The sequence below is a fragment of the Odocoileus virginianus genome, unplaced genomic scaffold (genome assembly GCF_023699985.2).
Source record: "Odocoileus virginianus isolate 20LAN1187 ecotype Illinois unplaced genomic scaffold, Ovbor_1.2 Unplaced_Contig_20, whole genome shotgun sequence".
NCBI classification, from domain to species: Eukaryota; Metazoa; Chordata; class Mammalia; order Artiodactyla; family Cervidae; genus Odocoileus; species Odocoileus virginianus.
The window spans coordinates 1006188-1023775 of NW_027224337.1; the positions used below are offsets into that span (position 1 = coordinate 1006188).

General features: G+C 44.1%; 1 long non-coding RNA gene across 1 annotated transcript in view; it reads right to left on the reverse strand.

Annotated features, from left to right (window-relative positions):
• The window catches only part of LOC139034041 (uncharacterized), a 34493-nt gene extending 23631 nt beyond the window's left edge, over positions 1–10862 (reverse strand). The window contains exon 1 of the long non-coding RNA XR_011486505.1: positions 10658–10862. This is a non-coding gene — a long non-coding RNA (uncharacterized lncRNA). The remainder of the gene's footprint in view (positions 1–10657) is intronic.
• Positions 10863–17588: the final 6726 nt, after the last annotated feature.

The window sequence follows — 17588 nt, forward strand, 5'->3', positions numbered from 1 at the left end:
CCCACCAGGCTCCTCTGTCCGTGGGATTCTCCAGGCAAGAATACTGGAGTGGGTTGCCATTTCCTTCTCCAAGGATCTTCCCAACCCAGGGATCAAACCCTGGTCTCCCACATTGCAGGCAGGTTCTTTACCCTCTGAGCAACCAGGGAAGCAAACACTGTGGAGCCTCCGCTCGGTCTATCCAAATCCCGTTAAGACCAGGTTCAGGTACTGCTTTCCTCTAAAGTCTTTTTTTTCTAACCACTCCAAGTGGCAAGAGGGATCTCATGATCAGAGATCAAACCCTCGTCCCCTGCATTGGAAGCAGGCAGTTTTAACCACTGCAGTACCAGGGAAGTTTCCCCCTGAAGCCTTTCTTGATCACTTAGCCCACACTGACCTCCCCAACCCCTGCACACAGTGACCTTATTTTACAGTCTGGATCAGGTAAGTACAAGTAGTTAAACACAGGAAGTTGAATTTTTATCTAAGCTCAAGCTCTCAAATTCAAAAATTCAGACAGTTCTCTGAGGTTATGTGGGCCAGACACTGTGCAGGTGGGTGAGCGCAGAGGGAATATCCAGATGAGTTTAATCAGACCTGGCACGGAGGAGTTCCACATTGTGCTCTCCAAGAGCCCTGTTCTCTCCTTCCTTGGCCTGCAGCCAAGCTAGATTCCCCCAGCCTCCTTGTCCCTCTTACTGCCAAGGGAATCTGGGCAGTAAAGGTGGGTACTATTTCCAGACTTGGTGCATGAAAACCACCTCCAAGCTTGGATCCTCTGCGTGATCCTCTCCCCACCCCCACCCCCACCCTGCCACCCCTCCCCACCCCACCACCCCTTCCCACCTCATTTGACGTCTGGATTTCAGCATCTACAGCAATTTCAGGAGTCATGAGTTGAATATGATTGAACCTCTATCTACCTGGGTCCACCTCACATCTCTTTTACCACAGACCCACACTGGACAATGACAACCTGCGTTACGTCACTGATATTTTAGGATTGTTTCTTAAAACACATAGCATTACTTATCCTGACTAATATACGAGGACAGAAATAGAAGCCCATCACTGTGCTTCCTGAATCACAGTGTTCCACAGCACTATTTTTTTTAACTTGGCTCAAATCATTGACTTCCCATCCACATGCTCTTCATTTATGTCTTCATACTACAATGATAGAAATCTGCCTGGCCAAAGAGAGAGAAGGAAAGCCCCATCCTTAAGCTAAGGAATCAGACAGACATCGAGAAGAAACGTGTGGATACCAAGGGGGAAGGGCTTCCCTGGTGGCTCAGTGGTAAAGAACCCACCTGCCAATGCAGGAGACGCAGGTTCAATCCCTGGGTCAGGAAGATCCCCTGGAGAAGGAAATGGCAACCCACTCCAGTATTCTTGCCTAGAGAATCCCATGGACAGAGAAGCCTGATGGGCGGCAGTTCATGGGGTCACAAAAGTGTCGGACGTGACTGAGTGACTAAACAACAACCCAGGGGGAAAGGAGGGAATGGGATGAATTCAGAGATTGGGACTGACACATATACTACTACGAATAAAACAGATAACTGATGAGAACCTCCTATATAGCACCAGGAGCTCTACTCAGCATTCTATGGTGACATAAATGGGAAGGAAATCCAAAGAAGAGGGGATATATGTATACTTATAGCTGACTCACTTTGCTATTCACTGTGTTAGCAGAACCTAACACAACATTGTAAAGCAACTCTGTGTGTGTGTGTCCTAAGCAGCTTCAGTCGCGTCCGACTCTTTGCCACCTTATGGACCATAGCCCACCAGGCTCCTCTGTCCATAGGATTCTCCTGGTAAGAATACTGAGTGGGTTGCCGTGCCCTCCTCCAGGGGATCTTCCAGATCCAGAGATAGAATTTGCGTCTCTCTCTCTTTAAGTCTCCTGCATTGGCAGGCAGGCTCTTTACTAGTGCCACCTGAGAAGCCCAAAGCAACTATACTTTAATTAAAAACAAACTTTTTTTTAAAGATTGTAGACCCCGGCTCTTGTATGTGAATTTGCAATCCCCTCCAGGTTTTGTATATTAAACTTCTGAATGAAGCAAACAAAAATTAGAACTCCACCATCTTGCATCCAAAGAAATGGTGAGAGGGATAAACTGGATTTCAACAGAAAGAATGTCACAGGCCTGACAGGTTCTAGAAGGTCACCTGTGCTGTCCACACTGCACGGCTGCCTAGGTCTGGGCAAGCAGCCAGCTCTGTACTGAGGTGGGGCCCACAGGTTTTTGGCCACAGCGACTCCCAAGTATCTTTGTGTGAATCATGTTAAGGTGTCTGCTTTAACAAAGGAAAGTTAAAGCAGGAAGTCTACTTTTAGCTGGAGTTCTGCAGCAGGTAAAAAGCAAAAGAAACTCAATTATTAGCTCCCGGGAACCTCTCAGTGTCACAAGGAGGAATAGATAAAAGATATTTGTTTAAAGAAAGAACTGAAAAGGAAGAAAATAGGGAATAGTTTACTACCTTTTTGGCTTGGATTCAAGAAAGAAGAAAGATAAGGTAAATACCAAGAGGTAAAGTTCTGAGGCAGGCAGGCAAAATACCCTGTTAGAGGATGTGTCCTTACATTAGACAGTGGACTTTCTTATACTTCTAGGTGACAGAGGCTGAAATTAACTGCCTTGCTCAAGAGAAAGTGTCCCCTGCCACTCCTCAAGGCAAAAAGCAACTGTATTGAAGGTTGGTTTTGTCAGAATTTGGTGGTCTAAGGAGAAATAGTATAAAGCCAGGAAGTGGGAAAGTGAAAGTGTCCAACTCATTGTGATCCCATGGACTGTAGTTCACCAGGCTTCTCTGTCCAAGGGATTCTCCAGGCAAGAATATTGGAGTGGGTAGCCATTCCCATTCTCCAGGGGATCTTTCCAACCCAGGGATCGAACCCAGGTCTCCTGCATTGCAGGCAGATTCTTTACTGTCTGAGCCACAAGGAACCCCCATAAAGCCAACAGGGTCATCCTAGAGAAGGGTAAGACAGGAGACCAAGTGTCAAAATAATATCTAAAGTTTTAGTTCTATTTGAAGCTGGGAGCAGAACCATGATTTTTACATCAGCCCAGGTTACTTTTCTCGCATCTTTAAGTCTCCACTGATGCTAGGCTGGATTAGCAAGTAGCTTGTAAAACCAAGGTCCTTTGACCCCTCAGGTAAAATCCGAATATGGGTGAAGAGCACGTGTCACCTTGTGTTTGTAGATCTTTCTGTTCAGCCAGCTTCTTGTGCGAGAACAAGAAGTCAGAGTCGTGAGGGCTCAGGAAGGAGTGAGAGGAAAGCAACAGCAAGGGGCTGAGAAGGGTCAGACAAGGAGGGGGAAAGGAGGAAAGTGAAAAGTGCGGTGACGGAGGAAGAGAGAGAAGATAGTCCTTGAAGACAGAGGGCTCAAATGTGACCAATTATGGGACTTCCTTGGCAGTTCAGTGGTTAAGACTCCATGCTCCCAATGCAAGGGGCATGGGTTCAATCCCTGGTCAAGGAACTAAGATCCCACACATCATGTGGCCAAAAAAAAAAAAAGTGTCCAATTCTGCTGGCAGATCCAGAAAAGAAGGACTGAAAGTATCCATTAGCTCCGTTAATGTGGAGGTCACATGTATTAACTGTTTTGGTAGACTGGTGGGGTCTAAATGAGATTGGAGTGTCTTGAAGGACAAATAAGTGAGAAAGTGGAGACAGCACACACGGTGAGTTCTCTTGAGATGCTCCCTGTTTGAGAAATCAGATAAGGATGATCGGAGATCAGGTTATGTCCAGAGAGGGACTGCGTTTGTTTTGTCTGGGTTTGCATCATTTTAATTTTTAAAGATGGGAGTGTCAGTTGGGCTTTCAGGTTGAGGAGAAGGAGTTGAAGATGTCAGAGAAGGAATGAAACAGAGTCCCCCTAAAACCTAGTTCCCCTGCCGAGTTTGTGATTAACCTCTCTATCCAAAATGTCATTCCCTTTCTTGTCCAACACCTGTTTCTGCAAGATTGAGGAGAATCAAAGAAAAGGGAGGATTGACAGTGAGCTAGACTCTGTGGGGACCTCCTAGGCACAAAAGACTTTCTGTGTTCCCCGTTTCTTATGTGTAGCAAGCAGACTTTAGCCTCCTAGGCCTTCCAAAGGAGAGATTCAAGCAGTTACTAATTAGGAGAGTGAGGGGATGCAGAAAAAAACAACAGTAGTGCAGTGGGGCCTGGTCCTGGCTGCTCTTCAGAGGGTGTGCATAGCAACCTGATGCACATCTCTGAATTCATCTGAAGGAATAAGTGCCCCTGCCCCCAAGGGAGGATGGGAACTTCAGGCTGAGCTCAAGCTCATGGACTCCAGATGGTTGGAACCAGCAGGCTGATGACTGAGATTCCTGGAACACCACACAGTTACTTCACACCAGTCAACCAAATTGTGCCTATAATAACTTCCTCCTGGGACTTCCCTGTGGTCCTGTGGCTAAGACACCACGCTTCTAATACAGGGGGCCCAGATTCAACCCCTAATCAGAGAAATAGATCCCATATACCACAACTAAAGATCTAAATAGATAAAAAAATAAGTTAAGAAAACTTCTTCCCTGAAACCCATGAGGAGTTCGGACTTTTTGAACATGAACCATGGTTCTCCTTGCTTAGCCCTTACAATAAAACTTTCTATGCTCTAAAATCCAACATTTCAGTTTGTTTTGCCTCAATGTTTGTCTGGAACATAAACCTGGGTTCAAAAACAGGAAGAGCATGAGAGTGTGGCTGAAACTGTTATTGTCCTCTGACCACTCTCCCATAGTCTGTGTTGGTTAAGTCTATAGGTAGGATTAGATTTCAGTTCAGTTCAGTCACTCAGTCATATCCAACTCTTTGCAACCCCATGGACTGTAGCACACCAGGCTTCCCTGTCCATCACCAACTCCTGGAGCTTGCTCAAACTCATGTCCATCAAGTCAGTGATGCCATCCAACCATCTCATCCTCTGTCATCCCCTTCTCCTCCTGCCTTCAATCTTTCCCAGCATCAGGGTCTTTTCCAGTGAGTCAGTTCTTCACATCAGGTGGCCAAAGTATTGGAGTTTCAGCTTCAGCATCAGTCCTTCAAATGAATATTCAGGACTGATTTCCTTTAGGATTGACTGGTTGGATCTCCTTGCAGTCCAAGGGACTCTCAAGAGTCTTCTCCAACACAGTTCTAAAGCATCAATTCTTTGATGCTCAGCTTTCTTTATAGTCCAACTCTCACATCCATACATGACTACTGGAAAAACCATAGCTTTGACTAGATGGACCTTTGTTGACAAAGTAATGTCTCTGCTTTTTAATATGCTGTCTAGGTTGGTCATAGCTTTTCTTCCAAGGAGCAAGCATCTTTTAATTTCATGGCTGCAGTGATTTTGGAGCCCAAGAAAATAAAGTCTGTCACTGTTTCCATTGTTTCCCCATCTATTTGCCATGAAATGATTGGACCAGATACCATGATCTTAGTTTTCTTGAATGTTGAGTTTTAAACCAACATTTTCACTCTCCTCTTTCACTTTCATCAAAAAGCTCTTTAGTTCTTCACTTTCTGCCATAAGGGTGGTGTCATCTGTGTATCTGAGGTTGTTGATATTTCTCCCAACAATCTTGATTCCAGCTTGTGCTTCATCCAGTCCAGCATTTCTACTCTGCATGTAAGTTAAATAAGCAAGGTGACAATATATAACCTTGACACACTCCTTTCCCTATTTGGAACCAGTCTGTTGTTCCATATCCAGTTCTAACTGTTGCTTCTTGACCTGCATACAGATTTCTCAGGAGGCAGGTAAGGTGGTCTGGTATTCCCATCTCTTTAAGAATTTTCCACAGTTTGTTGTGATCTACACAGTCAAAGGCTTTGGCATAGTCAATAAAGCAGAAGTAGATGTTTTTCTGGAACTCTCTTGCTTTTTTGATGATCCAATGGATGTTGGCAATTTAATCCCTGGTTCAAAAGCCTCAGAACCATTTCAAAAAGCACTGGCCTTTGTTAGAAGGAGAAACACTTCCTCTCTTCAAAACTGGGCTCTATCACTTGCTTGATGTATGATCTTAGGCAAGTTCCTTAACCTCCCTGCACCCAAGTTTCATCATCTCTAAAATAGTGTAAAAGTAGATGCACACAGTAAGTGCTACTTAAATATTTGCTGTGGTTGTTAGGACACAACAGAAAGGAGAGGGAGAGGATGGCTACAGATGTGAGTAGACCTCATTTGCTACATCAAAAACAAGGGTGTTTCCTTGTGGCTGCTCCTAAATTATTTGTTAAATAGAAGGCAAAATTCTTAAATGCAACTTTGTGATATAGGGGCAGAGGAATCAGAGATATGAGAAGATTAAAGTCCACAAACAATAAATTCTGGAGAGGATGTAAAAAAGAGAATGAAATAATGCCATTTGCAGCAACATGGATGGACCTAGAGATTATCATACTAAGTGAAGTAAGTCAGAAAGAGAAAGACAAATACCATATGATATCACTTATATGTGGAATCTAAAATATGATACAAATGAACTTATAAGACAGAAACAGACTCATAGACATAGAAAACAAACTTATAGTTACCAAAGAGGAAAAGAGGGGAGATGGACAAACTAGGAATTTAGCATTAGCAAATACAAACTACTATATATAAAATAGATAAACAACAAGGACCTACTATATAGCACAGAGAATATACTGAATTATATTCAAAATTTTATAGTATATTGAACTATATTCAAAATCTTATAATAACCTATATGAAAAAGAATATATATGTAACTGAATCATTTTGCTGTACCCCAGAATCTAACACAATATTGTTAAATCAACCATACTTAAAATTTTTAAAAAAGATTAACAAAGTTATGAAGCAGTTATTATAGAAAAATTAGGACAAGTCAACTAGAGAAAAGTAGAAAAATTGCCAGGCAGCACTGACAGCTCATGTGAAGCTGTCGGTTATGAATTTATCATCATATATATCTTCTCACCTATAGAATTTTCTGTAACAATTTCAGCCACTAGGATTCAGCATTAGAAAAGCCAGATGAAAATGACAGAGGAAAGAGGAGCAAGGGAGCTGCGGGTATCTGTGGAGAATCATTATAGTGTTAGATTACAGAATATGATATAGAAAGGATGTGAAGCCAGGGCAGGTGGATAAAAGGGAGAGAAATAGTGACAGGTTTAAGGTATTGGTGAAGTCAGAGAGTCATCGCAGTGGTGGGGATGGGGAGGAGGGTGTATCCAGGCTCACCACTCACGTGCAAATGTCTTCACAACTATACCTATTGGTTTCCGAGATAAACTCCTATTTTCTGGCTGAAAAGTGCCACCAGTGCTTTACTTCTATGGATAGTAGAGATGCTAATAAATGTAAATGATCCACTGCTTGTAGGTTGGATTCCATCCCTATTCAACCCCACACCAGTACAGGATGATCCCTCTGGCATCACTCTCCACCCATTGTGTCAAAGGCCTGATCACATGCTTCAGTGGAGTTCAAAATATCTCCATCAGGCAATGTGGTTGGGGTGCAGCACTGTCTCAGGACACACACAGGTAACCTTCATCATTAGTAACAAGTAAACACAGTGGATAGAGAGCCTCCTCCCAAGAATGACTGGGGGAACATCAGTCAACATTAGTGATGTGGGGTCATCGTGTGACTGCTGACAGGTGGTCCAAAGGAAAGCAGTCAAAGGAGACCAAACAATAATGGTTTATTCACTGACCAAAGTCAAGGACCTCTGGTTCCTTCTCAAGTGCTATAGATAATATTCTGAGTCATAGCCTGTGAGCTGTCTTGTAGGTACTGAAATCCCCACCAGGTGGAAGAAGTTAACTACAAGATGACCAATCTATGGCCATGTAATAGAAAGTGAAGTCGCTCAGTCGTGTCCGACTCTTTGTGACCCCATGGACTGTAGCCTACCAGGCTCCTCAGTCCATGGAATTTTCCAGGCAAGAGTACTGGAGTGGGTTGCCATTTCCTCCTCCAGGGGATCTTCCCGACCCAGGGATTGAACCCGGGTCTCCCACATTGCAGGCAGACGCTTTACCATCTGAGCCACCAGGGAAGCCCATGTAATAAGCTGACACAATTACAGAGAATTGGCCTCAAGGAAGTGGGAACACACTGATCCTGGAACTGAAGACTAACTGTACCTAAAACAACCAAGATGATGCTGGTCAGGCCATCAGTGACCAATTTCAGACCATCAGTGACCAATTTCTAAATGACTGTCAGACCTGACTGTGCTGTTTCTGCATGTAGCCCCTTCTCTCTGTCTATAAAACCTCTTGCCCACTGGTTGTAGGTGGGAGAGAGTCAGCCTTTGGACAGAAGTCTGCCCCCTCTCACCTTAGGATGCAGGCATCCAAAATAAAGCAAACTTTACTTTCCACCAACCTTGCCTTTTTATTGGCTTTTGAGTGGTGAGCAGCCAGACCCCACTTTCAGTTACAAACTCAGTGGAGTACAGTCAAGTCTCCGCTTTCTTTCCAACCACAGCCTTCAAACATGCTGTCCTGAATGTGCTTTCACATCACCCTCCCCATGATGTCTCAAGTAGATCTCATAGAGTTCTGGTTACCTTCAGATAGAAAATGTCTCAGATTAAACTCACTTTGATGTATTAAAATGATTCTGTTCTGCCTAAATCAAAATCCAAAACATCTGCAATTCAGAGCTTTCCTCATTAACCTTGCACTTCCAGCTCAGACCAGTTCTGTGTCCTGGGAACTTGTAGGATGAAAAGAGACGTGAATAGCTCTTTCATACTCCATCCACCTGCTTCACCTCCTGCTGGCTCCTCCAGAGTCCACAGAGTGTGTTTGGTCATGAGTTTTTTCATGTAGCACTAGCCTGTTGTAACTGAGCTCTTCATATCTTCTGCGTAGATATCTGGCTCTCTCCTGGGGACATTTGCCGATTCCAGAGGCACAGTAGGTATATCAACCCTGTACTGTTCCCTGGCCTAGGATGTGGCAGAAAAAACAGGCAGGAAGTAGGCTATCCAGATGATCTTCTGAGTCCTCATCTCAGTTCCTCTTCACAATCTACAGTCTCTTAATGCCAGTACCAAGTACCCCTTTGGACAAGGCTCCTTCACATTTCATTCTCTTGCACGGCATCCACTTGACTTCACCACAACAAGCTATGAGCATGCAGACTAGTGCACACCTGCCTCCTCCTTTCTCTAACATTGAGGGTCACTCAGCCAGCCTCCCTGCTTCAAAAGCATAGCCGGAAAGAAGGCAGCAGACACTGTGTCACATATCAAGCTCTTCCAAGAACTGTCTCACCACACTTTGCCCTGGTAACTTCATTGGGATTGCCCTGGCTATATGTTTCTGCAACTCTCCCAAGTCTTTTTCTACAAGAAAGGTACCAGGTTCCCAATCATTCTGAGTGGTTTTCTTGGAACACCTCCCCCACCCCCACCCTGCTGCATCTGATAGCACTGGCGCCTTATGCTTTAACTTTCATAGAATTTCAGACTACTTTTATATAGGCTGAAAGTGGATATTAGAGTAAGGGTCAAAAGATCTATTCAGGTAACTTTTAAGTAATCCTTTGGGTATGTGTATTTTCTAAGGCTAGGGCATTTGTCAAAATACTGAGATATCAGAAGTCCCTTTCAACTTTCTGTCACCCACACAGACACACATACACATATTATGATAGAAACATTCTACTCACACACAGAGATGTAGTCATGGTTCTCTCCAGAGAAAGGCTCAGGAGTGTGGGGTAGGAAGAAAGCAACCTTTTTTTTTTAAGTACCCTTTAAGGTACTTGAAAACAATTTTTAATGTGTGTTCATATTACTTTTTCACTTTTTAAAAAAACTGGGCCTAAAAAAATTGAAATCTTCTCTATTCACTCTTTCATCTCTGAGACAGTCTCTGAAACACCTTACTGGGGTGTGGTCCCTACAATGGTGTAACAGAAAAGTGTGGGTGGTATTACACAAAGCCAAGCAATGGCTTTGTTAAAGCAACTTCTCAAACAAGCTAATTTTAAGGAAGGGTCAAAGTTTTGTTTCAAGGGATCTAGGCTTCCAAGAAACTAGGTTGAAAAAAAATTTTTTTTCTTTGGAGCAAAATGAAGAATATTGATAAAATTGTTAGATAAGATGCAAGAAAAAATATGTTTGATTAAAAATCATTTGGCTCATCACAAGACTAATGGGCAACTGGCACGGTTAAATTCTAACTTTCTAAAAAGGACTGTGAATCAGATCAATCTGATCAAACAACAAAGTTCGTTCCCATTTAGTCTATACAGGCGGTTTGACTTGGTTATCTATCTGTGCAGTAGTATATGATTTCATGTTTTCTCAGGTTTTAGATCGTTTGTCTTTTTTTTTCAGTTTTATTGAAATATAATTGAAATATAGCTCTGTGTATAGCTCTGTGTAAGTTTAAGATGTACAGCATAATGACTTGACTTACATATACTGTGAAATGAATACCAAAATAAGTTTAGTTAATATCCATCATCTCACAGAGATATCAAAAAAGAGAAATAAAAAAAAAAATTTTTTTTCCCCTTGCAGTGAGAACTCTTAGGATCTACTCTTAACAACTCCAAATATCCCAGACAGCAGTGTTAGCTACACTCATCATGCTGTACATGACATCCTCAGTAATTTATCTTATGATTGGAAGTTTTTACCTTTTGACCTGAATTTCCAGTTTTGCTTGTCAAGAAGGTTGGTTGTTTCTCCTTAAATTCTTTGTCATTCTGCTCATCTCTTTGTCAACAGTCTCCTCCATACCCCAGTCCCAGTCTCACTCCTTTCTGGGAAACAAGGGAACAGTGAGTGCCATTCCAGGAAGTGGGGACAAAGTGGCGAAATGTAAGCTCCCCTGACGACCACACTTTGCTCTAGCAGGGCAGACATCCCATAATTGGGTGTCTGATGGGCGTGTTATGGGAGGAGCATGGGGAGGGGTGCCCAGTGAGTGTGGAGTGGCTGAGCGGAAACCTGAAGGATAAGCTGTTAGACAGATGGGGAAGGAGGCAGAACAGACCGAGACCTGTGTGACCTCAACTCCTAGCTGACAGAGATCACAGGGACTTTGAAATCTCTTCCCTTTCTCTCCTCCTCCTCCCCCTACATGAGTTTGAAGTATACCACCTTCAGCCTCAGAGAAACTGCGTCTCTTTTCTTGTCCCAGCCTGACACTTTCACGTGTGCTCCATCTGCCTATCTCCCAAGCCAGAAACCCTGGTATCTTCAACTATTCACTGTTTTCACTTGTTTTCTTGTGGCTCTGAGGTGGCTGCTTGGATGGTGTCAAGAGTCCTCTCCCCACAGCCTACAGTTATTACTTTTGAGGCCGCTTTCCAAATATCTCTTCTCTCTATATGCTCTGAGGAACACCCCACTTCCATCCCACTTTTCAAAATTCATCATCTCTAACTTGATCTGTCACCATTATTTATTTTTCCAATTATTTATTTATTTATTTACATAGTATTTTGGGTGTGGGCTTTCTCACAAAGCAAGCTGGGAGCTTCTATTGTTGTGGCATGTGGGCTCAACAGTTGTGGCCGACATGGGCTTAGATTCTCCGAGGCATATGGGATTGTCCACAGGCATGTGGGATCGTCCCAGACCAGGGGTCGAAACAATGTCCTCAGCATTGGCAGGCAGACTCTCAACCACCGGGCCACCACAGAAGCCCCCCATCACCATTCTTTGCCAGCTGATCTCCCTGGCCCTACCTCATTGCATCTCCATACCCCCATTAAAAAATCTTTTTAATGACTCAGTTGTTTAGATGGTAACTAAATTCTTCAAGCTCTCCCTGCCCACCCACCTCTCTTGCATCTCCTCTCAAATTTCATCTACTCTTCACCTAAACTTTTGAAAAATTCCCCCTCGTTATATAATGTTTCCTACCTTTGGTCTTTTTGTTATACTCTCACTTCTAATTTATTTAAGCAACCATTCTTATAGAGACATTGCCAGACTCCGTGGTGAGTAGAGGGGATATGTATTAGTGGTAGTGGCTCAGTCGTGTCCAGATCTTTACGACCCTGTGGACTGTGTAGCCTGCCAGGCTCCTTTGCCCTTGGAATTCTCCAGGCAAGAATACTGGAGTGGGTTGCCATTCCTTCTCCAGGGGATCTTCCTGACCCAGGGGTCAAACCCAGGTGTCCCACATTGCAGACAAATTCTTAACCATCTGAGACACCAGGGAAGCCCACAAAATCAGACACAGTCCCCGCCCTCATGAAGTTTACAATCTACAGAAGACAGACATGAATCAAAAAAGCACATAAATAAACATAAATTTATAGCTGTAATGGGACCTATGGTAGAGGAAAAAGAAAAGAAGAGAAAGGAGAGGGAAGAGAAGGAAAAAAGAAGGAAAAGAGAAAAAATAGACCAGGAGAAATGTCCCCAAGGAAATCACAATTCTGCTAAAGAATGAGTCAAAGTTAACTAAGTGAAAGGAGAGAGAAGATCCTTTTAGGCAGAGAGAACAGCATACGCAGAGGCCCTGAGAAAGCTGAGAGCGTGTTGTGTAAGCTCTGAAAGCCTGCTGCATCTCAAGCACTGAGAAGGGGGAAGCCACTTCCCAATCGTGTCCTCCAGGCAAATACTCTTATTTCAAGACTGACCTCTTCTGGAAAACACAGTTCTCATCCCCACCAACCCTTACTGTCTAGTCAACAGGAATCCACCACTTCCTCCTTTGACTTCTACTGGACCATGAAGTTTCATTGAAATATCTTTATTGTAAGGCCTGTGCTTTCATGTCTGTTTCTTCCCATAGACCCAGGAGCTGTCTGAGGGAGATGCTGACGACCTGGTCATCTCTGGGTTTCATGGTTCCTGGCACAACACCCAGCACAGAGCAGACTTCTAAAAGTGTTTATTACCTTAATGACTGGCTGGCTGGATGAATGAAGGAAGAGAATTAATAAATACACCCGTTCCTTTGAGGATTAACACTAAACTCTTTAACGTGATCCTCCTAGTCCCGCTGGTGCCAGCCTCTGCAGCTTTAGCTCTTGGCACTCTCCAACTCCGACTCCCACTCAGGGCTCCCATCCTCTCTCTCAGTTTCCAAACCTGCCCAGCCCTCTCCCGCCAGAGGACTGTGCAAGAGGTTCCCTGTGTGGGGGCATTGGTCCTCCTACATCTAGGCAAACAAATCTCTCTCTCCATGAGGGCAGCTGACTCTCCTCTATGCTCCCACGACTCCTCTCAGCAGCTGAAGCACTCATGTGATTGATTACAATTGCTCGGTTACTAACACGCTCCAAAATCACTGCAGGTGGTGACTGCAGCCATGAAATTAAAAGACGCCTACTCCTTGGAAGGAAAGTTATGACCACCCTAGACAGCCCATTAAAAAGCAGAGACTACTTTGCCAACAAAGGTCCGTCTAGTCAAGGCTATGGTTTTTCCAGTGGTCATGTATGGATGTGAGAGTTGGACTATAAAGAAAGCTGAGCACCGAAGAATTGATGCTTTTGAACTGTGGTGTTGGAGAAGACTCTTGAGAGTCCCTTGGACTGCAAGGAGATCCAGCCAGTCCATCCTAAAGGAGATCAGTCCTGGGTGTGTTCATTGGAAGGACTGATGCTGAAGCTGAAACTCCAATACTTTGACCACCTGATGCGAAGAGCTGACTCATTGGAAAAGACCCTGATGCTGGGAAAGATTGAGGGCAGGAGGAGAAGGGGACGACAGAGGATGAGATGGTTGGATGGCATCACCAACTCAATGGACATGGGTTTGAGTGGACTCCGGGAGTTGGTGATGGACAGGGAGGCCTGGCGTGCTGCGGTCCACGGGGTCACAAAGAGTCGGACACGACTGAGTGACTGAACTGAACTGAACACAGTCGGCCCTCCCTATCTGCAAGTTGAAAATTCATGGATTCAATCAACTGAGAGGTTGGTTGAACCCACAGATGACAAATATGAGGAGAGGAGGGCCAACTGTACTCTTTGTGGGATGCCATTTTAAATAAGGGATTTTAAGCATCTGTGGATTTTGGTTTCTACCTAACCAATCCCCTGCGGATACCAACAGATGATAGTATAACAATATATAAAATTTTCTAATTATATTTTTCTTAGATGCAGAATTTATCCCTCTCCTTTCAGAGGAGAATTGTTTGTACTGAATGAATCCTTTGATGAGAAGTTCAGGGGTGGGGAGATTGAGGCCCCAGGAAGCTGTATGAATAACAATAGATGACTACAGTAAGGCTTTTCTAGGGAGGCTGAATTCAATGAGGGTTTTGTTTTGACAAATCAGTGTGTTTGTGTGTTTTGAGTGAATGAATGTATGACTGCCTGACAACAAAAGGAGCTGTTTGTTACTGTCTGTTAAATAAATGCTACCTATATCTCAGCGGGGGCGGGCATTTGTTTCCCGCATTCTTTCTTCTGGCCTTCACCTCACTGCAACCAGAGTTCCTTTCCCCTGACAGTGAACACCGTGAATAGGGTGTGGAAAGCCAGGGAGGACAGGAGTCAGACCTCATTAAATTACATCAAGGATCGCCAGTATAAATGGCAGATGCAGACACTACATATTATTCCAACTACTCTTTATCTCTAGTTTGTTTAGTACTGACAAACCTAGACAGCATATTAGAAAGCAGAGACATCACTTTGCCAACAAAGGTCCATCTAGTCAAAGCTATGGTTTTTCCAGTAGTCACGTATGGATGTGAGAGTTGGACCATAGAGAAGGTTGCTGCTGCTGCTGCTGCTAAGTCACTTCAGTCGTGTCCGACTCTGTGCGACCCCATAGTCGGCAGCCCACCAGGCTCCCCTGTCCCTGGGATTCTCCAGGCAAGAACACTGGAGTGGGTTGTCATTTCCTTCTCCAATGCATGAAAGTGAAAAGTGAAAGTGAAGTCGCTCAGTCGCATCTGACTCTTAGCGACCCCATGGACTGCAGCCTACCAGGCTCCTCTGTCCATGGGATTTTCCAGGCAAGAGTACTGGAGTGGGTTTAAAGAAGGTTGAGTGCCTAAGAATTGATGCTTTTGAACTGTGGTGTTGGAGAAGACTCTTGAGAGTCCCTTGTACTGCAAGGAGATCCAACCAGTCCATCCTAAAGGAAATCAGTCCTGAATATTCATTGGAAGGACTGATGCTGAAGCTGAAACTCCAATACTTTGGCCACCTGATGCGAAGAGCTGACTCATTAGAAAAGACCCTGATGCTGGGAAAGACTGAAGGCAGGAGAAGGGGACAACAGAGGATGAGATGGTTGGATGGCATCACTGACTCGATGGACATGAATTTGAGCAAGCTCCAGGAGTTGGTGATGGACAGGGAAGCCTGGTGTGCTGCAGTCCATGGGGTCGCAAAAAGTCGGATGTGACTGAGCAACCCAACAGCAATGCTTTATCTGATTGAATCTTTACCAAAATTCTGTACTATTATTTCCATGTCACACAGGAAGGAAGAAATGGAAGTTTAGAAGGTGACATGCTTTGCAGGGTCACACAGTTAGCGAGTGGCAGAGCCAGGATTCTAAGACAGGAAGCTGATTCTAAAACCCATCCCTTAGCCACTGCTCTGCCCTGGAGGGGTCTGTGCATACCTGGTTGGAACTGCCTGTCAGAAGATGCCATTTGTTCAAGGTCTCTTGTACTTTCTAGAAATTCCACAAGAGGGAGACCTTTCCCCATCAGTTCTTGGTTGCTGACAACATTTAATTTCCAGTTTCACAGGTAGCCCAAGAATTATTATTTCTAGTCATCTGTACAGAATTTGAATAAGTTTCCTAACACAATGGCACATAGGTACCCCAAATTGGATCAGACTTCCCAAATTAACTAAGAAGTTCACAGTCCCAACCCATATTATCCCTCTGCCAATCACTTTTCAAAACTGGAACCCCAACTACCCTGGTGGTCCAGTGAAGCTACCTGTCAAAGCAGGGGACATGGGTTTGATCCCTGGTCAGGGAAGATCTCACATGCCAGGGGCCGGTGCGGGGTGGGGGTGGGGGGCGGCACAGACTAGTCCTATGCACCACAACTACTGAGGGGTTGCCCCAGAGCCTGTGCTCCACAATGAGAAGCCCGTGCACCTCATCTAGAGAGTAGTCCCTCTCACTGCAACTAGAGGAAGCTTGCATGCAGCGACAAAGGCACAGCATTGCCAAAAATAAATAAATAGCATTTAAAAAAAACAACTTAAAGTACTCAACTCGAATCCCGATCACAGGAACAAGGGGAGGCAGGATGGAAGGGGCAATTTCCTGGCTGTCCGGTGGTTAGGGCTCTGTGCTTTCATCGCAGAGAGTACAGGTTCAGTCCCTGGTTGGGGAGCTAAGATCCTGCAAGCTGTGCAGCGTGATCATAAATAAATAAAGGGAGATAGGATAGCTGTTACCAAAGGAGACATGGGGGATATGTTTGGCACCAGCTGATTCATTTGGGAGCCTCTTGATACTCCCCTGCTTTGCCCTATTTTGATGGTCATGACAGTAAACAGCAGCTCTGACTTAGGACAGCATGGATACTGGGGCTCAGACTCCTGAAGGGAAAAGTCTGGGTCACACCATCAGGTAAGCCACTGAAATCAACAGAGGTGCTAGCCAGGGGTGAAGGAAATCTAGAAGGTATCCAAGAGGAAAATGATGGTTTTCAGTTGCTATTCTGGGATCAGCTACTGGGATTTCCCCAAATGAAGCAAGTCCCTCATCCTATTTCAGAACAACTCTGAAGGGTCATCTCAACTTCAAAACTCCCATGAAATCCACTGAAGCCTCTATGGAGACAGCATCACAGTTCAACTTGTCCCTCTGCCCAATGCTGCTACCTTCCCTTTCTTTCCACAGAGCATCTCCTAATAAGCCTCTTGCATTATTTTGTTTGTTTGTTTCATTTTTGTTTTTGTTTTTTGCCGTGGGATCTTCTTTCCCCGACCAGGGACTCAACCCAGGCCCACAACAGTGAAAGGGCAGAATCTTAACCCCTGGATGACCAGGGAATTCCCAAATCTCTTGCATGTTAATCTCTTTCTCTGAATTTGATATCTGGAGAACAATGTCATCCATATCAGGGGAAGAGAGGTTTTTGACCACCTGTCCATAAGAATAAGGACGTTAAATATGTAGCAAGTGATGGTTCTATCAAAAGCAACAATATATGTGAAATCATTGTGAAAAAGGGGACTGGGCAAATGAAAAAGGAGGGAGTGATCAAAAATGATGTTATTAAGGAGATGAGACACAAGTGAAAGATAAGATTATCAAGTGAAAGAAAAACACACAATGTAAATTTGTGAGTTAAGTTTAATTGGGGATCTTTCTGAGAACTAAAGAGCCTCTTGATGACACTGAAAAAGTGAAAAATTTGGTTTAAAACTCAACTTTCAGAAAACTAAGATCATGGCATCCGGTCCAATTACTTCATGGCAAATAGACAGGGAAACAATGGAAACAGTGAGAGGCTATTTTTTTAAGCTCCAAAATAACTGCAGATGGTGACTGCAGCCATGAAATTAAAAGATGCTTGCTCCTTAGAAGAAAGACTATGACCAACCTAGACAGCGTATTAAAAAGCAAAGACATTACTTTGCCAAGCAAAGGTCCATCTAGTCAAGGCTATGG